Source organism: Grammomys surdaster, unplaced genomic scaffold (assembly GCF_004785775.1).
Source record: "Grammomys surdaster isolate TR1022 unplaced genomic scaffold, NIH_TR_1.0 126185, whole genome shotgun sequence".
In the NCBI taxonomy this organism is placed as follows: Eukaryota; Metazoa; Chordata; class Mammalia; order Rodentia; family Muridae; genus Grammomys; species Grammomys surdaster.
Genome location: NW_021620991.1, coordinates 124,756 through 132,698, shown reverse-complemented (window position 1 = coordinate 132,698; position 7,943 = coordinate 124,756).

Sequence of the window (7,943 nt, the reverse complement as noted above, 5' to 3'; positions counted from 1 at the left end):
AGTGGCTCTGGGTAAGAAAGTGGGGTGAGGAGGCTATTCAGTGACTCCTTCATTCCTAATCCTGTTGAACTCAGGATGGCTACCACTACTTCAGAAGGTACTGGCGCACTAGATATGGGTTCTTGCTCCGGTCCCAGGCAAAGGTCTGGAACAGTAGCAGGATGAGCAGACTCAGGCATGAGGTGAAAGGTCAGCTGGCTTGAGGAAGAAGCAGAAGGGCCCAGAGCAGCTACCTCAGCTGGATACTCTCAGCAGGGAGGGACAAACTCCAGGAGACTGACTTCACACCTAGCATGGGGCCGCTGGTTGGGAATCAAGAGACCAGCAGGACAGAAAGGATCACGACTTGGATGCAGGCAGAGAGTGAGGCAGAGGCTGAGCAATCATGAGCTCAAAGCTAAGACAACACTGAACCAGTCTCAAAGCTGTTGGTGGTGTGACACACCTTGAATTCCAGCATTTGGGAGGCAAAACCAAACCAAAACAAACAAACAAAAAAAATCCTGCTGTCTCGATTTTTTTTTAATTAAAAAAAAATGGCTGTGGTGATATATCCTTCAATCCCGGCTTTGAAGGGCAGAGGCAGGAGGATTAGGAGCTCGAGGCCATTGTTGACCTCATAGTGAGTTAGAGGCCAGCCTTGGATACACAAGACACACTCTCTTAAATCAGCCAATCAATCAGTCAATCAATCAATCAATCAATCACAAAAACAGCACATTTTGATAGCCAGTGGTGGCGTAAGCCTTTAATCCCAGCACTCAGGAAGCAGAGCCAGGTGGATCTCTTGAGTTCCAGGACGGCCAGGGCTACACAGAGAAATCTCTCAAAACAATGTGTGCGTATGCACCATGGGCGTGTCTAGTGTCCACAGAGGCCAGAAGAGGGTATTGGATTCCTCTGGATTTGGAGTTACAGAAGGTTATGAACCACCATGTGACCACTGAAAACCAAGACCAGGTTCTTTGGAAGAGTAGCCAGTGCTTAGAACTGCTGAGCCATTTTTTTTCCAGCCTTTTCCACATTAAAAAATAATAAATAAATAAATAAATAAATAAATAAATAAATACAAGGTAATAGCCGGGCAGTGGTGGCACACACCTTTAATCCCAGCACTCGGGAGGCAGAGGCAGGCGGATTTCTGAGTTCGAGGCCAGCCTGGTCTACACAGTGAGTTCCAGGACAGCCAGGGCTACACAGAGAAACCCTGTCTCAAAAAAAAAAAAAAAAAAAAGACAAAGTAAGGTAAAATCTAAAATCAATAGAAATATTTGAAGGCTCTTTCTTCCTTCTGATTAAGTCCATGAGTCCATGTGAGACCTGTGGAAGTTCTTTGTGGAGACTTCCATACCTGGAGCTGGCACAGGGGAGGGCAGAGGAGGAGGTCATGGGCATGGTGAGGAGAGCAGGTAAGGACATCAAGCATGGGTTTGCTGAGGCTAGAAGGCTGCAACCCAGAACCTTCATCAGGGAGGGTCAATCTGATAAACTGGGGTGACTTTCTGTTAGAAAGAATGTGGCACACAGATCTTCAGCCTGAGGGGAATTCAGGACTCTAGGAACAGGAACCACTGTGGTCAGAACCATACCTGCTGGGGGTTCTGGGCCCGTTTAACCTCATGTCAACACCCTGCAGCTTGTAGTCCCCAGGGGCCAGGCAAGGTTTGTAGATGGCCTCCCTGCCCACTGGAAATGCCTCTGACAGTACTGTTCACTGTCTTGCCCAGTGACCTCAGCTAGTTTCCTGGTGTAGAAGGGCACTTCCAGGTACACACATTCCATCCACAACTTGTGGGCCCAGCAGGGTTGTGGACAGGAGTCTGGGAAAACCTCAGTGCCAGCGACAATCCTGTGGCCCCTTAGCCAGAAGCCTACTCCGTGGAAACTTTGATAGCTGGGCGGCTTGCCCCTACCTGCTGCTGCCACAGGTGTGAGATGTTTACCTAGCAGCTGTTGGAAGAGCCTAGTCTCAGGATAGTGGGTCCCAGGGTGCCATCTGCTAGGAAAAGAGTCCCCAAGATGTCAGGAACTCCCTTCCCCCAGGCAAGGCTCTAGGCAGAGAAGAGAGCTGGAGGCAAAGGCCTGCACCTAGCAGCTCAGAATCTAGATAGCACCTTTGCCCCAGACAGGCAATCATGACCTCAGGGTCCATATCCGGTTCCTGGGTTCAGCATGGCCAATAGTATGGATGTTTTCCCATTCATTGTTCTGAGAAACCTCTTCCTGTGCATGCCTAGGTCTGTATGTAACACTTTGTGGGGGATAGAAATGTTTTGTCAGGGAGCCACAAAATGTCTCAGGGCTAAGAACTGCCTCTGGACCAGTCTGCTTCACCAAGCCACCCATCAGACCTCATCTCTGGACACTGAGGCCTGGACCCTACATCCCTATTCCCTCAAATCCTCTCATCGGTGTGTATGTCAGAGACTGGGTATAGATCTCTACACCCCTCAACCTCTGTCACATCTCCATCCATTCTTTCTCACAGAGTATGAACCCAGAGTATGATCACCAGCTGTCCTGTCAGGCAGAAGCGGTGGCCTGCAAGAAATGAAGAAAGTCCAAGAAAACAACTGTGGCCTTTGCTTAAATTGATTTTCCAGGCTGGACAAGAAATAGGACTGGGGACTGTTGAGAAGGAGGGAGCCATGATGGCTCCAAAATTCCCAGAGATCCTGCCCCAAGAGATGCCTTTAAACGATGTCTAGGGGTAGGGTTAGGGCCCAAAGCTGGGGGAAGGGAGCCCTAGCTTGCTTAAGCTATTAGGTAGAATTTAACAGCACAGGGATCTTGGAATTATGTTTATTTCAGTTGTCCCTCCCAGCACTAACTGGACAGTCTGACAAGCCAGTGTCCAGAGCTGCCCTAATAATCCCTGCATCGGGCAGCAACTAAAGCAGGAAACACCTGGGAAATTGATCTTCACCCGTGAGTCCCACAAACAAGAGAGCCTCCTTTAGATGTAGTTTAACTGCTCTCCAAATTCTGAAGTTTTGTTTTCTTTCGGTTTTAATTTTTTTTTAAATGTGCATTGGTGTTTGGCCTAAAAGTTTGTCTGTGCACAGATGTCAGATCCACTGGAATTTGAGTTACAGACAGTCTTGAACTGCCATGTGGGTGCTAGGAATTGAACTTGGATCCTCTGGAAGAACAGCTAATGCTCTTAACAGCTGCACCATCTCTCCAGCCCCTTGGTTTTGATTTATTTGTTTTTTTTTAAGACAAGGTCTCATTTGGTAGTTTATGAAGGCCTGGAATTGGCTATGAAGGGCAGGCTGGACTTGGATTCATAGCAACTCCTGTGCCTGACCTTTTGAGTCCTGGTATTATAGGAGTATACCACCATGTATAACTCCAAATTCTAGTTTTAGCAGGAAGATTGGTTGTGGGGGGACCTTGAGGTTTTTTCCTCTTTTGAGCAGCATTTTCCTCCTGCCTGGTGACAGGAAACAGTCCCATCCTTTGGGCTGGAAACTTTGTGTTATCTAAACAGAGCTCCTAATAGTAGCCTCCAGCTTTCTGCTACAAGGCCCCTTGAAATCTGGAGGAAGCCCTTCAGTGTCTTATTTTCACAGACATCTCAGATGCCTCTGAATACTGCAGTGCTAGGGCACAGTTCATAGTCGTGATTTTCCTATCAGCTAGAAGGAGATATCACACAGAGGAACAGAGGCCTGGGTAGGCAGTGCAGTACCCCCAACAGTCTCACGGAACACTAGAATCCAGCTTGCCTCCATAGCTCAGATGTCTGTTCATGAGCTATTTACCAAGTCAATTGCTTTGTATACAAGACGGCTTAAGATTGTTCTTGTTGGCTTGATTACCATTGTTTCAACCTTTATGTTTGGGCCCCTGCTCTTTCTGCTTATAGTTGCCTTCTTCGTTAGAGAGTCTAAATGAAGATGGTATCGGGGAGCCCCTTGTTTAGGTTTCTCTATGGCACCCAGACCACTGCAAAGGCCAACAGGTTCACACATGTAACTCAGGCTGATACACCCTCCCTCAAATTCCAGAAGAGATACTTGTTGCTTCTTCCAGGAAGGCAGCCGATACTGGCCACATCAGGCCTTTACTGAAGTCTAAACAGTGCGCATGTCATGAGTGACAGGGAGCCATCTAGCCTCTTCCCAGGTTTCTGACTTAAGTGGAGGTGACACTCTACATATTCTCATGGATAAGGGACTTCAGCCTTCACCCCAGACCTGCCTCAGCACGTATGGAAGTCAGAGGATGTCTTTATAGTTTTCTCCTTCCATTTGTATGTCCGGCTTGTGTGGCAAGCACTTTTAGCCACTGAACTGTTTGCCAGCACCTGTTTTATTTTTGAGACAGTGGTTCTCTATGAAGGCCAAGATGGCTTCATCTAGACTTAGCCTTCAGAGTGATGGGATTACCATCGTGCTTGGCTCACCGGGCAATGCTGGACATCCTTTCCACTTCCATCTCATTTTGGTCGCCGGATATGGGATAGCTGGTTTGTGATCAGAAGGACCAGGGTTTGAAGCCTGGTAAGAAGAAATAGACATGGGGCCAATCTCGTGAGACTGGGAGGGGGGCGAGGGCCCTTTAAGGATTCTGGCCAGTCTACAAAGACTACCACCTTGTTCCTTCTTGGGAATAGATGTGCCACAGGAGGTTAGGGCTGAGAGTTGCATGGGTCCTGTTCAGGTTACCTTAGCAGAGATGGAGAGGATAAGTATTCAGAGGGGGTGAAGCAGGGATGAGGGTCTCCTGAAGAGCCGTGGCCCTGTTCTTTCACCAAGTCCCGCCTTTAGAAGCCCACAGGAGCTAATTAGCACTTTTGTGTCCCTGTCACCTACATTCTGAGTCCCTGGACACCAGTCACATGCCCTTCCTCTCTTTCCTTCCTCTTCTCAGGGCTCTGGGCTGTGGAGGCTGGGGCTGGCTACAGTCTCACTTACTGGAAGTGATGATGGAGTGTGTGGAGAAACTAGACAGTGCTCAGCAGGACAGGGATGGATGCCCACAGGGCCTGAATCCAGGTCAGGACAAAGGGACTTTACTGGTCGCTACCCTGCCCTTTTTACCAGATCTGGAAATCTAAAATGTTCCTTGCTGTTTCAAGTCTCTTCAAAGCCTGTCTTGGAGCAAGGCACCGGGGCACTGCCTTGCTCTAGGTCCCTGTCACATGCCTAGATTGTTTGAATAATTCAGATTTAAGAAGACCTACTTTCCTGTTAGGCCATTTCCTGCTAAAGAGCAGGTGGGGGAGGGGCACTTGAATTATACATCCATGCTCCCTGGGTTTTTAGAGAAGGCTGGGCACTGAGCCAGGCCCTGGGCAGTGCCTCCACCCTGGAGCCCTGCTCAGCCCTACAGCCACTGCTGATGGGCCCTGGGCTGGTCACATCTGACAGGGTGTGGCTATGGACTTGCCAGCTGATTTCTGAGATATTTCCTGGGAAGGGAGTGTGCCTGAAAAAATCAGGAGAGGCCTGAGTCCTGGGCTAGAGGCAGGGATCCCTCAAGTTTTTGTCTAACTGTGGAGGGGGCTGGGCGGCAGTGTAGGAGTCAAAAATCACAAGAGGCCTAAACTAAAGGGGGTGGATGAAGAAGCTTCAGAGACTTTGGTATACAATAGGAAAGGCTAGCTTCTTATCATCTTCAGGGCAGGCTTCTAGTTAGAGTAGGCTGGAGACTGACCAAGGTCCAGGGCCAGAGATCCCTGCTGCCTGGGGAGTGCACATATCAGATTGGGGTGAGGCCATGTGGCAACCTGAAGCTTCAGCTAGGGATCTGAGAATCAGGGGTCAGCTCCTCCTCTTCTTCCTTCCTTCCCCTCAACTTTGCCCCTGATACCCTGTCCATAAACATAAAAACGATTACCTCAGCAAACACTATGGGGCAAGTTCCAGGGAAGCCTCTGCCCCACCCTGAACAGCTACAGATCACAGATATATGGAGGTACTGAGGGTAAATCTCAAAGTCTGAGGAGGCTGAAGCAGGACGATCCCAAAGTCTAGGTTAGCCTGGGCTGCATAGCAAGACTCTGTCTCTAAACTGACAGTTCAACCATATCAACCATGTTAGGCTCAATGTCCTCATAAGGGACCTTGTTCATGGGCTGGCAACTGGGAGCAGGAAGGCAGCTTATGGAGCAGGGGAGCCCCAGAGCCTAGCCTCTAAGGGGCCCAGTCTGCTCCCTCCTTGCCCCCATCTTCACTTATGAGACCTAGGAGTGACTGAGGGGTACAGCAACATGGAGGGTTCTGGAGAGATAACTTGCCTTGTGTACTTCAGTCTAACTGCCTCTGTCTGTTTCCTGTCTATAGTATCTCTTCCTCCCTCTCATTTCTGCTTTAAGTCCTTCACCAGAAAGGTCCTGAAGGGCATACATCAGGCCTGCTGGAGTTTGAACCTGAGACCACCTGACAATACTCAGAAGCCCCGACCCTCTAGTTTTCAAAAGGTATTAAAATGTACTCTATGTTCCCACCCTTCTCTGTGGACCCAGCAGGAGCCTGGAGCCCAGATGTCTCCTGGTTACCCAGCTGTTCACGGTCCTCTAGCATTTCTCTAGCTCCACCCTCTTTTGGACCAGCAGGGACTAACAGACATCTTATCCCTCCCACTGTCCTCTTAGCCATTGCTCTGGTTCCTGGGTCTTGGCCCTCTCACTAGGAACTCAGAATGCCACTTAGATACTTTCTTCTCAGACCTTAAATATTCTCTGGGATCTTCTGGGGGTGGGGTGTGTATGGTGGGTGAGGAAGTCTTCACCAGAATCAGTTTTAAGTAGGAAATGGGCAGGGCAAGGCCACTGGGAATAGGCTACCCTTGAGGAATAAAGCTGGCAATGGACATTCTCTCAGGTCTGGGCTACCAAGGGGTTGAGGACATCTGTGCAGAAGTGATAGATAGCATCAAAGGCCCTGGCCTTCACAAGGTTATGGAATAGACCCTTCTGGGAAGTTGGAGTCACTAGGGACGGTGGAGAGGATGGGGGGGGGGGGAAGGAAGGACCCTGGACTTTTGCTGGGAGTGAGTGGGATGATGGAGCTGTCAAGGACTTCAGGTAAAAGACAGTCACAAATGACAGAGAGTCAGGTCTTGAACAGATGGAGTGAAGGACAGAGAGTCCCAGGGATCAGAGGCCCTAGCGTGTGGGATGATAGCAATGGTGGTTATATTTGAGATAACTGGAACCAGGTTTCTTACTCTCAAAGCAGGTCACTCAATATTCAAGGAAAAGAATATGAAGGAACCCTGCAGTATTATGGAAAGCATACAATAAGTGTGCTCAAGAGAAACATACAAATGTCCACATGACTGTTTGTATGTACATATACATATTTTCATGTATATATATGTTTTCCCTCAGGCTGTCTGCTCAGCAATGAAAGTTTAGTAGCAATGAATACCCAACACCTGGGTCCTCACTCCTACCACCCACTAGCAGAAGCTAGGACTCTTGAAATAAGGGGTCAGATCTGATCTGGCACAGGGAAAGCAGATGAAGAAACTGTCAGGGCTGAACAATGACAGGGACATTTCTATGCCCTGGCAGGAAGTGTCCAGGGCAAGGAGGGGAAAGTGTACAGACCATCCAAAGGCTGCTCAGAGAAGGAACGGGCTTCGAGAAAAGGCTGTAAGGTGCACAGAAGCTAACAAGAATGGTAGGTATCAAGCATGAAGGAAAGCCTCTTCAGTAGCAAGCATGGAGAGGTGCTAGTTGTGGGTCTTGTTTAAAAGAGGTTAGCGCAGGCCAAGAGGAAATAAGAGAGGTACTAAGCTGGTTTTGGGAAGGGCAGAATAGGAGTGAAAAATGTCAGTGTGGCAGGAGTCGTGTTAGTCGAAGGTGGCTGGACAGATGGGCAAGACGGACCACGCCAAATGGCATGGCTTAAAGATTCTTAAAGATGGCTAGTCTTGACAATCTTCCTGTCCTATCTGGCTATTTCTGCCCCCAACCCCCCCTCCCC